A 16,351-nucleotide genomic window follows, 5' to 3' on the forward strand; every position below is an offset into this window, starting at 1 on the left:
TCTTAAGCCTCTAAACCAGGGGTGGCCAGTGATGGCACATGTGCTGCTGTTCTCATTTTCTGTGCCTGTGGCAGACATCTCTAATTGACCTCTGCAACCATTCCCACTGAGTGGTTTTCTTAATACAGTGCTCCAAGCAACCAATGGGTCAGAGCTGGTGCTGAAGATGAAACCAGCTTGTCTTTCCTGCTCTACCCTGAATCTTAGGTGATTTGTTCATAAGGCAAGGATAGGGGATACAGGCTCAGTATTCCTCTGAGTAGGAAAGCTTGAGATTCCATATTAAAGATGAAAGATGTAGAAATGAGGGGAACCAAGAGATGTAGAGTCACATGAAAATAAGATCCGACTTCTCCCCCATCCCCTTGACAGCTGATTATAAATAACCCCTCCTCATCCTTTTTGCCTTCCTGTATTCCTCTTCCTAGCACAAGTGCAAGGATCGGACAAAAAGGTATCAGAAAGGTTTGTCCAAGAATGGATTAGTCTGGGCTGGAGAAACTTCCAAAATGGTCTTGAAATAATACTGATACCACCCTACAGGGCGATAGGGTCAGAGTTTCCTGGTCTCCCAAGTCTCTCTCTCTCACATTATCTCCTTGGAGCTTGACAGCCCTGTGAGAAAGGCCAAAGAGATGTCGTCTTCCCTTTTACTCATGAGGAAAGAGAAGCTTAAAGAAGGTGAGTGATTTTGCAAGGTCATATGGCTGTGAAGGGATGGAATCGGAAAAGGAACTCAGATTTTAAAACTGAATCCAGCGCTTTTTCTGATGCACTTGTGCTACTCACATTGGGGTGTAAGCGTGCCAGGATAGGTAGGGCAGGGCCAAGAGATCATTTCAAAGACTTGCTATAGGGAATTCCCTGGCGGTCCAGTGGCTACTCCGTGCTTCCACTGCAGGGGGCAAGGGTTCGATCCCTGGTTGGGGAACTAAGATCCCGCAAGCCTCGCGGCATGGCCAAAAAAAAAAAAAAAATTGGTATAAAATGGCACTTTTAGGAAAACATTTTTATATAAAAGAGTAAAGGCACATTATGAAGTAGAATGCAGAATTTGCATGATTTTTTACAATAAAATATAAGATTTCAAAGATATTGGCACACTTTTTCTGGCCATGCCCCCAGGACTTTGGATGGTGTGCTTTCATTGTTCTCTGCTGTTCTGGTGGAAATGAGTGAGTACTGCTCTTCACCGTGTTGCCTCTCACCTTTTCCTTCCTTCCCCTTCTCCTCCTTGTTCTTCTTTGTAATCTTCATTTATTTAGGTGACGATGCCACCCTCAGAGCCCCCCAAAGGCAGCTTGCCTGTGAATCATTTCAGAGGCATGGAGCTGCCATGGTTAGGTTCTGGTGAGGCTCTCTTCCTGGCTTACAAACAGCTGCCTTATCACATATGTCCTCACATGGCAGAGAGAGCAAGAGAGGCTTTCTGCCATCTTTTCTTATAAGGGCACTAATCCCATCATGGTGCTCCATCCTCATGACCTCTCTGGATGGGTTGATCCAGAGCCTGAACCCTGTCATCAAGGACTCTGATGTCCATAGCACTGCCTTCATACTGAGACTGATATAGTATGTCTGAGACTTTGTGCTTCCTCGTTCACCTCCAGTGAACATGTCTCGTTAGTTGGAATTATGTCATGGACCCATTCCCAAACCAATCACGATGGTCAGTGTGATGGGCTTTACTGATTCACTCAAACCAATCAAAGTTCATTTCAAGAGCTGAAGGGTCAACCCATCCAAATTCCACAGCTGCTTCATAATCTGGGAAAGAAAGGAGTAGAGATGATGGGATGTGACTATGTTGCCCACTACAATTTCCTCTTTAAAACTATCCACTTTAAACTATTGACTGTGTCTGCTACATGGAAAGTTGTAAGTAAAATGAACTGTCTAGCTGACCATCTGCCTGTTTATTATGAGCTATAGTGAACACCGTGGGAGAGGGTAATAATGGAATGGACCCTACGGAAAACACAAAGGGAAATGCTGTGAATACTAAGGCCAACACCCCTGTGAACCCTTATGTTGCGGCAACACAAAAGCATTCAAGAAAGGGACAGATGGATTTCCCTGGTGGCGCAGTGGTTAAGAATCCACCTGCCAATGCAGGGGACATGGGTTCGAGCCCTGGTCCGAGAAGATTCCACATGCTGCGGAGCAACTAAGCCCGTGTGCCACAACTACTGAGCTTGCGCTCTAGAGCCTGCAAACCACAACTACTGAGCCCGCGTGCCACAACTACTGAAGCCCGCATGCCTAGAGCCCGTGCTCTGAAACAAGAGAAGCCACTGCAGTGAGAAGCCCGCGCACCACAACGAAGACCCAGCACAGCCAAATAAATAAATTCATAAAAAAAAAAAAAAAAAGAAAGGAACAGAAGTCCCTAATCCGCAAAACTGCATTTGGAGTTCCACTGGGTCCACATTCTACCTGCATCCACTCCCTCCTCCAGGTCTGGGAAGAGCCATCTTCATTCTTCTTCCATATGGAAATTTAAATCACTTTGCAAATGACTTTGGAATATATATAGTTTAAAAGTTGACAGTCCATTATGCTAAGTGAAATAAATCAGTCACAAGAGGAAATATATGGTGTAATTACACTTATATGAGGTAACTAAAGTAGTCAAATTCATAGAGACAGAAAGTAGAACAGTGGTTGCCAGGGCTGGAGGTGGGGCAAATGGGGAGTACTGTTTAATGGGTACAGAGTTTCAGTTTTGCAAGATGAAGAGTTCTGGAGATGGATGGTGGTGATGGTTGCATAACAATGTCAGTGTACTTAATAGGACTGAACTGTATATTTAAAAATGATTGCAGTGGTTTATGTGTATTTTACTACAATTAAAAAAACGTTGAGAATCATTTGTGGGATTTCCTTTTTTTAACCTTACTTTCAGCATAATTTTTTTAAATTCGTATTTTTATTATAAACATCTTACTTGAATAGTCAGCAAAATTTTTTTTTCCCCACCTCAGGCACCTGGAGTTTTCTTTTTTTTACAGTTAAATTTAGACCTTCTATTGAGCTACTCTAGATTTTTTTCTAGATTCACAATGTTTGTTTTTTTTTTCATCTAAAATGTTCCCAGGACTTCCCTGGTGGTGCAGTGGTTAAGAATCCGCCTGCCAATGCAGGGGACATGGGTTCGAGCCCTGGTATGGGAAGATCCCACATGCTGCGGAGCAACTAAGCCCATGCACCACAACTACTGAGCCTGCGCTCTAGAGCCCGAGAGCCACATCTACTGAGCCTGCGTGCCACAACTACTGAAGCCCGCATGCCTAGAGCCCGTGCTCCACAACAAGAGAAGCCACTGCAATGAGAAGCCCCCGCACCACAATGAAGAGTAGCCTCCGCTTGCTGCAGCTAAAGAAAACCTGCGAGCAGCAACAAAGACCCAACGCAGTCAAAGATAAATAAATAAAAATAAATAAATCTATTAAAAAAAAAACTTTCTTTAAAATGTTGCTTTTCATTTTTACCCTCCCGCTAATGGAGTTCTTTTGCAGCTCCTTTTTCCTCTCCCAAATGGAGTAACTTTAGTTAACTTTAGTGGCCATTAGAGTTACCATCATCACACATTTTCTTGGGAGGATGACCATAGCCCAGTTGTGTTTTGGGTAGGATTCAGCAAAAGCCGAATTCTGTCACTAACTGGGGCTGCAGTCTGAGTGTCGCATCTTTCCCCAGGTGCTCAACAGTCACCTCCTCTGCCCGGTCCTTTATGAACAAGATTTCACTGGGTTGTCCCAGCTTCCCTGAGGTCTGTATATCACCACCATTATACACAGGGACACCCAGAGATGTTAAGTAACTTGTTCAAAGCTCATAGTTAGTGTCCTTGGCTCTAAGCTTTGTACTGTCGTTCTTTCTATACTACAATGCTTCCCCCCAGTCTTTTCCCTCTACTCCAGGCATTAGGATATTTCCACACCTGAAATGGGGATTGAAAAAGCCAGCTGGGAAGAACTGGTGGTGGAATCCCTGCAGTGAGAGATGAGTCATCACAGCTTTCTGACTTGCCTCCCACTGTCTCCCTTTCCATCTGCCCAGTTCCTCCCAGTTCCCCCACTTCTCCAGCAGCCATCACCACACCTAACCCAAAGGGCACATCGATCCTCTCCTTGAGCCAACCTGGGTAAAGGCAAATCCCCTGCTTCCCTTTTTTGAGCAGAAACAAGGATAGCACTTTTCAAAAGTAAAGGAACATTTACTACAAATGTAAGATAAATTGTAATACATAAGCATATGATAAATGACATGCCCACAGGCTCCGTGACAGTTCCGAGGCTGACCATAAAAGGCCAAAAGGGGGCAGTGACCCAATTCCTGGAAATCCCCAACCCCTCTCCAAAATAGTTGGAATAATCTTCTCACTCATTAGCCTATGAAATTACCCAGTCCATAAAAACTAACCACCCCAAATTTTGGGGCCACTCTCAAGCCTTTTGAGACGGACCAAATTCTGTCTATGGAGCGTGCCATGCATCTCTCACAATAAATCTACCTATCACTTTGCCTCTTGCTGAATTCCTTCTGCGCTGAGATATAAAGAACCTGAGCTTCAGTAAGTCCTGAGACCAGGTGTTCAATTTCGATTAAAAGACAGTGAGTGGGCTCAAGTCCCAGCTCACGGGTTCAAGTCCCAATCTGAATTTTGGCTGGGTTCGAATCCCATCTGTGTTGTGTGGTTTCAGAGTTAAGAATGTGTTCAAATTCCAGCAATGCCCATCACTAACTAGCTGGGAGACCTCAGGCTGGGCAAATCTTTCCACCCCACGAAGTCCCATTTCCCTCCTATGTAGGGTTTCAGGGAAGATTGAGGAGGTAAATGCACACAGCATTCAACAACCCCTCCCAAAATGTTCTGTTATCAATGACACTATGAGCTGGGTGTGGATACTCCAATTTCACAGATAAGGCAGCCTTTGAACCCAGGTCTGCTGTGGTCAAGGCCCAGGTTCTTTCCATCTCCCCATTGCTGTGACCCTCATGTGAGCACTTGTTCTCATACTGTCTTGCACCGTTACCACACTGTGCATCTGTGGAGGCCAGAACAGCCCTAAGTAAACAACTGTTTAAACTGAATGCATGAATGCCCATGTTAGTAAAAGGAGAGGAAATGATTTGAATTTGAGAGACAGAAAAAGCACTTGTACCAGAGGCTAACAGATTAATTCATTTAGATAGTCAGTTAGTTAATATTTACCGAGTATTCATAAGATACCTGGCCCTATTCATATAGATTGTACCATTTTCGATGCCTGGAGGGATTGGGGAAGGCAGGGTGGTGGGACTGGAGGAATGGGAAAGTTGATCTAAAAAAAGTCTGAATTATAAATTTTAACATTATTATTTTCAGATAATTGGAAACCTCAAACTGGGTTAAAAAGTATTATTAGAGACAGTGAAAACTGATAATACGATTTTTAATAACTATATTAGTAACCATTATGTGAAAACATTCCTGTCCTGTTCTATTCCAAAATCCTGGTTGCATGCATACTTTGCATAATCTCTCAAAACTAGTCACTTTAAATTCCAAATTAGCACAGAGTCCAAGTGAAGGTTTTTATTGGACTGTTGCTATGGGCAGAAAGTACTTGAAAAGAAGACACCACACCTTGGATAGGAGGTGCAGAGAGCCTTCCAGAGAGCAGGACTTCATGTCTTGAAGGAGGTTTATGTTTCTTCACTCAGTCATTCACTTGATTTAGGAAGGAGACAATCAGCACATGTAGGAACCCCAAAGGTCCCAGGTATGTGCAGTTAGTTGGGGGTAACACCACCATTGTTGGGAAGGCTTGATGTGGTTAGGGTTCTGGATGAATTGGTGGAAAGGGGGGAAGAGAAGGAAGAACCCAGGGCCAAGGATTCCTCAGTGTGGGCATCTGCAGGTTCAGGCGGGTAGAAGAACAGACAGGTTAAAGCAGGTTGGATCACAGGTGACACAGTGAGGAAGGGCTCACGGGAGCGGCTCCCAAGCATGAATCCTCAAAATGAGTGTTGAAATGGGAATGAGATGAATCTGGGGACTTCACTCCTCTTGCAGTCAGTCTTGAGTCATTAAATGGATTCTGGCTGATGTAGAAAGGGGATGGGTGAAGGCAGTCTAATAAGGTGCCTCCAAGCATGTTTGAATCCCAGTCTGTCTCAGGCTGAGTGATCTTGGCAAATTATTTAACCTGTAGGCTTCCATTTCCTCATCTGTAAAGTGGGGATGACAACAACAGTACCTGCCTCCTGGGATGTTATGAGGATTAAATAACTTGATGACTGTCACATGCTCAGCATTGTACCCAGCACCTAAGCACCTCGGTGCTCAGTATCAGGCAGTGATGATGATTATTGAACTGCAGGGGTCTAGGGCTACTACTTTTGGTTTGTTAGCCCCTCAAGGGTGGGATCTATGGTTTTATCTTTAGTACTCATTAAATTATTTAGTTCACTATCACGACTGTTTATAAAATAACATTCAGCCATTTTGTAACATGGCTTCTGCTTCCAATGATGACTAATACCTGATACCAAGCAACCTCTCTGTGGACCTAGAACCAATTTTTCCAGGTTTTTTTCCCACCAGAAAAAGAGACAGCTGAGCCATAGCAACACAGTTGAGCTGTCATGTGAGTCATCCCTGCTCCCATTGCATATCCTTAGATTATTCCCCAAACCTCAGATCCCAATGAAAGAGCCATCATAGAAAGAAAGAAGAAAGGAATATGAAAGCAGAAGTAGAGAACTGTCTGCCTGGAGGGTTGGAAGGCATTTCTGAAGGTTCTCCAGACCAAGCACCCCACAGTCAATTAAGTAACAGTGAAGCCAAGAAGGGGACAGAGAGAAGTGACGGGAGGAAGGAAGGGAGCCCTCCAAGGAAAGGTAGGTTACAGGTTCTAAGGGGGTTCAACAGAAGCTTTGCTTCTAATTCCAGTGTTAACAACTGATCTATGCTATGTTAGACAGGCTGAAATTCCTGGGGAGTTGACAGGAGGTCTCTTCCCAGATCCTGAGGCCTCTGGCTGAGCCGCTCTTTTGCAAAGAGGCACCTGTAGATATTCTCATCAGATAACTAGGTTAAATTATAATAGACTTTTTTTCAACCCTAATTATTCTTTTCTACCTAGCTTTTGTAGTACTCATGTACAATATGTTACCACTTTCTTTCTTTGCCATCCCTTTTCTTTTTAAATGTTGTTTCTCTACTTCTCTCTTTCATTCAAAGTATAAACTTTTTTTTTTTAGAAAAGTCCCTTCGTTTCCTTATTTTCTCTCCCTCTGCCTCTCCAACTCTCTATCTCCTGCCCTTTGCCCTTCTGTTCTTTCTGATTATTTATTTCGTTTTCTGTTTTACTTGCCATTTATCTTGCTCTAACGCTGCATATGAGCCTCTACTCATATTCAGGTCTACATCTTCAGCCCAAGAGAATACCATCTCTTCACAGGGAGGAAAATCTAGAAAAAACCCAGAGCTCTGGTTCTGACCCTTCTCTTATTGTGTGGCTCTGTTATTCCTTACTTCTTTTAATTCTTAGTCTCAGCACTGAAAAGAGAGAATGACCCAGGATACTACTCAGTAATGCACTCTACTAATCACCTTTCAACTAAAGGCTTAGAAGGCACAGCTTCACTATTTAAGGTGCAAGATGTTCCAGGCTGATATTCTGGCACCGATAGATACTATGCTCTTATTACAGGACTAAGTAATCTGGCTGAAGTCCAGCCTCTGACACCCTCTACTGCCCACAGGCATTGAGACACTTTGCGATTCTGGGATTCACTTTGGAATTATAGAGATTTTGGCAGAAAGTTTCTTCAAAGTCAGTGCAGTCCATCTGGCCACCTGACATCTACGTCCCTGAATCCAGCGAAGGGAAACTCACTACTTCCCAAGTCAGCCTAATCCATTCCACTACCAAATAAGAAAGCTAGATTTTCAAAGAAAACATTCGTATATTTTGTCATGGTGGTTGTTTGCTTTGCAAATTCTCCTTCCATGAATTATAGTTATTCGTAACTTTCAATAGCCATAGGTCATTGAACTCCTATCAAAGTTTTTGCAAGACAGAGGGCTTTAAAGTTATCAAAATACTGGATTATGTGTCTTTTTGAATCACAGATGTGGAGGTAAAAATGTGTTTGTAGTGCATGGATCCATCCTCATCAGCCTCATCATCTAGCATAATAATAATCGCTAATACTTCTATAGAATTACTGTGTGCCAGGCATTTTCTTAGCATTTTGTATATATTAAATTGAGTAAATGTAATTTCTCTAGGCAACTTTTCCTATTTGCTTCCCTACAGGGGCCCAGAATTTGATGGCATATCCACAAAAGAAGGAATCTAGATGTCATCTAGTCCAATCCTCAACTTTCCCCACAAGTCCCAGAGAGGGTGTGTGCCTTACCTTAGGTCACACAGCTATTAGTGGTAGAGTGGGATCTCAAGCATCTTAATAACAACAAGCTCACTGTTCATAGCCAGGATCAAGAATGGTATTGTAGGAACCTGAGATTCTCTTTCATAAGAATCTGCCTTGTTTTTTCCTACATATGGCTAACACTCTGCCGCAAGGTGCCAAAATCACCTTTCTACCTTGTTATCTTTTAAAGTAAGTCCTTTTTTTTCTTTTTAAGTACTTCTTAATGTATATATATTTTTAAATTAATTAATTAATTAATTAATTAATTTTTGGCTGTGTTGGGTCTTCGTTTCTGTGCGAGGGCTTTCTCTAGTTGTGGCAAGCGGGGGCCACTCTTCATCGCGGTGCGCGGGCCTCTAACTCTCGCGGCCTCTCTTGTTGCGGAGCGCAGGCTCAGTAGTTGTGGCTCATGGGCCTAGTTGCCCCGCGGCATGTGGGATCTTCCCAGACCAGGGCTCGAACCCGTGTCCCCTCCATTGGCAGGCAGATTCTCAACCACTGCGCCATCAGGGAAGCCCCAGTAAGTCCTTCTTTGAATTTCCTTTAAGGCACTTGTATCATCTCTCCTTCCATTTCCCAGTGTTTTTAAAAACTTTTCTAATATAGCCAAGTGAATTTCTTTCCACATCAGTGAGATTTCTGGATCAGGAACAAAATCATTTCAACCTGTCTGCCATTAACTCTCCCATCAGAACAACTGACAAACACAGTTCAGTTGACCTATTCAAGATCTGTCGGATCTTTCTCCTATGTGGCTTATGGTGAAGGGTGAGCAGGTGTCAGGAGAGAAGAACCCTGGGTAGAACATGGAGATGTGTGGCATCTTAGCTGGCTGCATGTTGAACAGAGCACCTCTCTGGCAGCAGAGAAGGGAGCTGGATCCCTGGCTATTTGCTTCCATGGACGTTCACCTGAATTCTGCCCCTGGGACAGAACTGAAAACTCCTGCCCAAATCTGGCTGTGTACATTTCTTTCCAAGAACCTCTGTCTATGCCCTATTTACATTTGCAACCAGGTCTGGCAATATCAGTAGAGAGGAAAGACTTTTGTCCTCTCAGAACACGGGAATAGTCTACGTCAGCAGCCATTCTTTTCAATGTTGGGTGCATCAGTGTGTGGGTTGCATAGAATATTTTAAAATCATATTTGCTTTCAAGCAATGACAGCTTTATAAACAGAATGGACATGAACAGATGAGTCTAATTCAGTTATAACTAAAGCTAAGGCAATTCCAAAACTACTTTATTATATAAAATATTGTTCAGAATTTGTGTATTGGGTTTGAGCTTCTTTTATTTTTAATACAGATTTTATTATAGTTATATTCATTGGGGAAAAAATACCAAAGAGAGACTGGTTGATTTTTAGTCAAGGTTCTGGTAAAAGTGTGTTTTCCCTAATTGTCTGAACTTTTCTCCTCTTCCATAACTAGAAAGATGGGATTTGTATGGATGTTAGGGCCACGCACATCTGGGGCTCAGTCTTCATTCCCACTTAAAATTGTGGGAGCTTGTGTATGTGACTTAACTCTCTGAGTCTCCACTTCCTTCTATGTGACTGATAGCACTTATCTCAGAAGCCATTGTGGGTTTCAAACAAGGTATTTGAAAAGCACATGGAATAAGTTTGCATAATGTTAGGTATATAGACACTCAGTAAATGTTAGTTTCCTTCTCTCACTCTGTGTGTGTGTGTGTGTGTTTGGTGAAAAGAGGAGGAAAATTTGATGAGTATGAATTGGACGACTGGTCCAGAAATAAAGGATCAGTATACAATCAAACAAACAAACACACAAAAAATCAAACACAAAACAGAAAGGAACAGAGGTGAGAAATGGAAAAAAGAAGTTTAGAAAAACACTATCAACAGTAAATATTTACTAAGAACTTCCTATTTATATGTTTAGGTCCTCCAATGTATGGGACTCAAGGATATTCCTGTCCTCAAACAGCCTACAACACTTTTGAGGAGACAAGATTTATTCATTTGTAAAAGAGATAATTAAAATGCAAAGGAGTTGCTACTCTTGGAGTTGAGAGGAGAAAGCAACCTCTGTTATTTATGGTATCTTTGGAGGCCAGACAGAAATTCAGTCGTGCTATGGGAGACAAGGGAAGACGAGAAAATCTTGAAATGCCCAGCCATTTGAGTCTGATGACAAAGGCTAGGAATATTCTTACAAAGGGAGACCACTGGTTTTGTTAAAACTGCAGTGGTGAAAATGATCGTGGTACTCTTTCTAACAACAGAAAATCCCCAAACAAACCTAAATGGGGCCTGGTAGTCTCACAGCCTTTATGCTAAGGGGGAGGGGGTGGGTGGGCAGGCTGAAGACGTCCAGTGCATACTCCTGGTTTCCTTATTCAGCCTGAGAGACGCTGATACCCCTTGTTGAGTTACTTATCTAGATTCTATTTAAGCTCTGTCTCTTTCTTTCCCCAGCAGATCCCTGGAGAGATGCCCTTTCAACCTCCATCTCTACTAAATGCCTTTTGGATCCCAGCAGTGGAGCCCATTGGGTGGCTGGATTGACTCAGAGCAAACTATTACTGAGGCCTGTTAGCATTGGTGAAAAGAACTCTAGCCAAATCCTCCAGGTTAGAAGAGAAATGACAGCTCTTCCCAGAAGTATTCCCGTTTCAAAGCACAGCAACCACCCTACAAAGGGTTAATCCTCCCCCCTCCCCTGCCCCCCAACTTGCTGCCAGAGATCAGCTAATCTGATAATTATGGCAACAAACACAGTTTAGACAAACAAGACCTGACCCTGAGGGTTTGGAATGAAAACATTTACTCTCTCCCTCCCCAGAGAGACTGTGCCTGGAGCATACACACAGAGAGACACTGGGAAAATACCCTTGTGCGGGAGCTACAGGGTGAAAACATCTGTGTTCCTGAGCTGCTTAAGAAGATAAAGTTAATGGGGAGAATGAAGGGGGTGGGGGAGGTGGGAGGAGTGGGGAATGGTACAGTCGGAGGGTGTGCATGTTTGGAGCAGATGGAAAATGTACCCAGAACTGGAGATGTAAGCCAATTGTAATTGATTTTACAACAGAGGCAGACTGAGAGGAGAGGTACAGAGGAGTCTCAATGAGGCAGAATTCCAGTGAAAAACCTGGACTGTGGCTAGAGGAGGAGAAACATCTTAAACCCCCAAAGTAGGACTTATTCCTGAGAGCTGGAAGGGAAGATTATTCCAAGTAGTCCATGATTCTAAGTGAATTTTAATATCTGCCTGCCAGGCGGTGAGGCTCACAATCTAACTTGGCTGGTCATCCTTCTCTCACCCCTAGTTTTGCTTCTAAACTGAGCAGCATGGGACTTCCCTGGTGGCGCAGTGGTTAAGAATCCTCCTGCCAATGCAAGGGACACGGGTTTGAGCCCTGGTCAGGGAAGATCCCACATGCCGTGGAGCAACTAAGCCCGTGCACCACAACTACTGAGCCTGCGCTCTAGAGCCCGCGTGCCACAACTACTCAAGCTCACGAGCCTGGAGCCCATGCTCCGCGACAAGAGAAGCCACCTCAATGAGAAGCCCGTGCACCGCAACGAAGAGTAGACCCCGCTCGCAGCAACTAGAGAAAGCCCGCATGCAGCAACGAAGACCCAACAGAGCCAAAAATAAATATAAATAAATAAATAAATAAATAAATAAATAAACTGAGCAACATGCCCTTTCCCCCTTGCTGTCTGCCTCAAAACTTGTCAAGCTACTTTTCCCCTTTCTGCATCTAAAATGCTGCTTCCTAGAAGAAAACTTTCTGGGTTGCTTAAACTGGAGATTCTGACCTTGGCTTGCTTTAACTTGGAATTCCAACAGTTTCTCCTTTCCAACTACCCTCAAGTTTTGCCCCACGTACCCATGAGCCTAATGTCATCCTAGAGCCAAATGTCATTTCTTTTTTGCACATGGCTGGTGGTATATCAGCTGGTAAACACTCCTTGCCCCTTAAAACTCTCCAAAGGATCTCTAGGCATCCAAATCCTTGGGGATTTGCAGATCATATATATGGATTACCCCAAGCTAAGAGGAGCAACTGCTATGATTGATGATAGGATCAAGGTTTAAAATGAATTCCATAAGGTGAAAGATGGTCTAAAATCAATAAGAGAGGATGTGCCAGGAATGTGAAGCACTGCATTTAGGTCCCATAATCAATTTACGAGCACAGGACAGAAAGACCTACAAAACAACAGTTTATGTAGAAACAAAATGAAACAAACCATTTTTTTGGTCAACAACTGGTTCAATATGAGATAAAAATGAACCTATCTGCTTAAAGAGTGAATACAATCATGGTAGGTGTTAATAAAAGTATTGTGATCACATTAACATTCTACTGTATTCTTAGCAAGGGAAGGGTAGAACTGAACAAATCTTTTTTTTTTTTTTTTTTTTTAAGTCTAACTGTCAGCTGACCAAGCAGAGTCCAGGAGGCTATGCAGATCAATTTTCCTTTGTTTGTGCTTTAATTTAATTTCAGATTCAAGTGCCCTATTGCAATCTACACAGGGTCCACCTTGGCAATCATCATACCTTGTTCAGCTGGTTCCACTTGCCCCTGTGTTTTGAAGCCCATGCAGGCCCATTTACTTGTTCCTCTGCCAGTCTGTTGGAGAATCGGAGATTCCTCTACTCCTCAAGGAAAGACACTTCTTTCCAAATAGTCCAGTCTTTTTACTGCTCTTCACACACCCCATGGTTGTTTGTTAATTTGTTCATTCATTCATAAATCCATTGACCATCCACTATGTGCCAGGCACTGTACCAGGAACTGGGATTCAACAGTGATAAGAAATGGTCCTTGCCTTCATCAAGCTTATGTTCTCAGGGGGGTAAGCAGATTCTAAACAAAAACTAAGAAAATTTCAGATAATAAAAAGGTATGAAAATTTACCCTGCACTTGAAAAGCCTTCCAACTTCTGCCTAAAATTCTCCGAAAGTTACCTCCTGCTTCCTAACTCAGCTCAAGTTCCACCTTTCCCTTGGAGGGGCAGAGAACTCCTCTAGCTTTCTCCTCCCTGAACTTTTGGTGCCCAAGGGCTTGTACACATAATTAATACTCAACTGCTCTCCAATTGTTTCCCTTACACTAATTTTGCCTCCCAGTAGACTGTAGGAGCCAGTAAACTCTTTGAAGTTATAGGCTATGCCTTCAGTTTAAACATATTCAGTCAAACTTTATCTATGATACTGTTAAAAAGGAAATGAGAAGCACAGTTTAAACATAACTTGAGGCTTTTACGCTGATTCCCAGATAACAAGAGAACTTCTTCCAGTGCCTCCGAAATCCTCTAGAATAAGAATGTAAAGTCAGGATGGTAGTTTGTTTATTTGCTGAACATACCTCCTCCAAAGAGTCCTAGATTTTGTAAGGAGATCTTTAAAGCAACAAACATACCTTGAACTGAGTATTAGTGAGATTAGAGGGAACAGCAGGAGGGAAACAGCCAACAAGCTCAAAAAGGGAAGAAAGTTAAGGACAAACAATGGCAAATTCAGAAAAATGTTCGGTCCAAAATTGAGCCCAAACAACATTTTTTTGGGGCCCTCACACTCTGCAGAAGAAAAGCATCCTGAAAACAAAACAAAACAAACCTAGAAACAATACAAATGGCCATCAATAGAGGATTTGATTAAAGCAATAATGGCACCTTCATAATGTGGACTGGTATGTGGCAAGAATGAAGTAGGTAAATCTACATACACTGATGTGAAGAGATGGCCACTTTGTAGTTTAAACAGAAAGTCTCAGAACAATACAGATAATATGATCCCTTTCATTAAAAAACTTACTTATATATGTGTAGAAAATGCATTTAAGGATATATACTAAATTGTTAACAATGGTATTTCTGGGAATGGGTTATAGGCAGCGGGGTTGGGGAGACAGGGGAATTTAATAATTTATTTTTACTTTATAACTTCTGAACTGTTGTATATCCTGCACTTAATTATGGATACCCAGAGTGGTTCCTGGATTTGTACGTGCCCCTTGTGCCACATGGAAGGACTTCTGAAGAGAAATCCTAAGCATCTGCCAATGAACTGTGCATGGCTATGTCCTAGGGGGCATTCTTAGGTAGAAAGAGAGCATGTCCCAGCCAAAGATTTGGCAGGGCACACAAGGAGAGCCATGAGGAGGCCGCTACAAGCATGTTTCATGAGTTTGCTTCCTTAACACAACTCAAGGATGCACTGAACAAATTCCTTGACAAATTTGTTGTTGTTGTTATATAAATGAACCCCTGGAAAAGCGTATAAATAACACTTTTACATCACCAGGCAGTAAGGGAAAACAGTATTTAAGACATGTTGAGGTCAAGAATGTGGCTTTGGGATGATAGAGACATTTTGAATTCTAAGTTTGCCACTTACTAGCTTTGTGATCATAGGCAAATTATATCACCTCTCATTGTTTTCCTCCTCCTTCCTGTGAATCTTTTTGGGGGGGTCTCCTCCTTCTCTTTCCAGCCCTGAAATGCTGGTGTTCCTAAAGCTGCTGTCCAAGGCCCTCTTCTCCTTTCCTTGGGTGATATTATCTTCCTGTGGCTTTAGTGGCCACTGCGTGCCTGTGACATACAAGTCAACGGATCAGGCCAAATCTCTCTCCTTAGCTCCATGCTCTGCCTGATACCTTCTAACGGAACCCCATTTCCTGCATGCTAAAACCCTTTAACATGCTTTACATGGTCCTTCAAAATCTGGGGCTAGGTTACCTTTCTAATCTCATTGCTCACACATTCCCTCTTCCCTCTCTGCTCCAATCAGACCAAGCCATTTTTCATTTCTTCCACTAACCGTGTCCTGTGTTCCTTAAACTCTGGGCTTTTACAACTCTTTGGTCCTCCTGCTCTAGCCTACGTGTCTAGCACCCACCCCGGCGGTTTCCCAGTATTGCACTCCTCACACTGCATTGAATGACTTGTTTACACATTTGGATCGCCCACCAGATCATAAGCCCCAGAAAGCCGGGGTATTTGTCTTGTTTGTCACTGTATACTTAGAACATAACCCCCAGTACTGGCACTTGACAATCTAATTATAGACATTTGTTAAATAAAGCCCTATCATTATAACATGAGCGAGGTGATATAATCATTAAGAATTGGGCTCTGGGTTCAAACTTTAGGTCTACTGCTTAACAGCTGTGCAACTTTTGGCAAGTAATTAACTTACCTGTTCCTCAGTTTCCTCATCTGTTACCCCATCTATTAAAATGCTTCGAGGAAATGAAGCACTAAATGAAATAATTGTTTTCATTACAAAGCAAGTGCTCAATAAATATCAGATAGTTTAACGCTTAGAAAATGCTTAGAACAGTACCTGGCACGTAGTAAGAACATAATAAATATTAGTTATTATTATCACTATAAATTTTTGTAATGATAAAAATAATCTCTAATTAGTTTTAAAAGTTTAGATTTCTGTGTATAGATTTTCTTAAACCACAGCATATTTGTGCTTAGTAAGTCAGGTAGTCTAGTAGCTTTTCCCCTCTACAAAAGTATTTGAATACTTGAGTGGAAAGTTATTAGGGACAGTAAGAGAGCAAGGAAGGAGAACCAACTGTGTTTAGTGTTAATAGTGTTTTAGATTTCAGTTGTTGCAAAACAGTGATTGGACTTTAATGTTTCTATGATTGTTGCTTTTCTTCCCATGGCAGTTCTCAAACTTGGGTGTGCATCAGCATCATCTGATAGCTTGTTAAACTACCCATCAACTGCCTCTATTTCTAGGTGGTTCTGGGATGGGGCCTGGGTCCGTGGACTTTTACCAAGATCCCCTGGTGATTCTGACGCAAAATGAGGTTTAAGAACCTGTGAGCCGATAAAAAGCAATTGGTTAAAACCAACAACCACTATGTCCAGGTGGCAGCATCGGGCTCAGCAGGACTTCGTTGGAGTTGCCTTCTGGA

The 16,351-nt window shown here is 42.5% G+C and overlaps 1 protein-coding gene across 1 annotated transcript in view; it reads right to left on the reverse strand.

Moving 5' to 3' along the window:
• The window catches only part of NKX2-3 (NK2 homeobox 3), an 82,304-nt gene that overhangs the window by 52,251 nt on the left and 13,702 nt on the right, over positions 1-16,351 (reverse strand). The window contains exon 3 of the mRNA XM_082425335.1: positions 12,969-13,289. The gene's annotated coding sequence lies outside the window, so the exon portion shown is untranslated. The remainder of the gene's footprint in view (positions 1-12,968; positions 13,290-16,351) is intronic.

Source organism: Balaenoptera physalus (genome assembly GCF_965194825.1).
Source record: "Balaenoptera physalus genome assembly, chromosome: 14".
In the NCBI taxonomy this organism is placed as follows: Eukaryota; Metazoa; Chordata; class Mammalia; order Artiodactyla; family Balaenopteridae; genus Balaenoptera; species Balaenoptera physalus.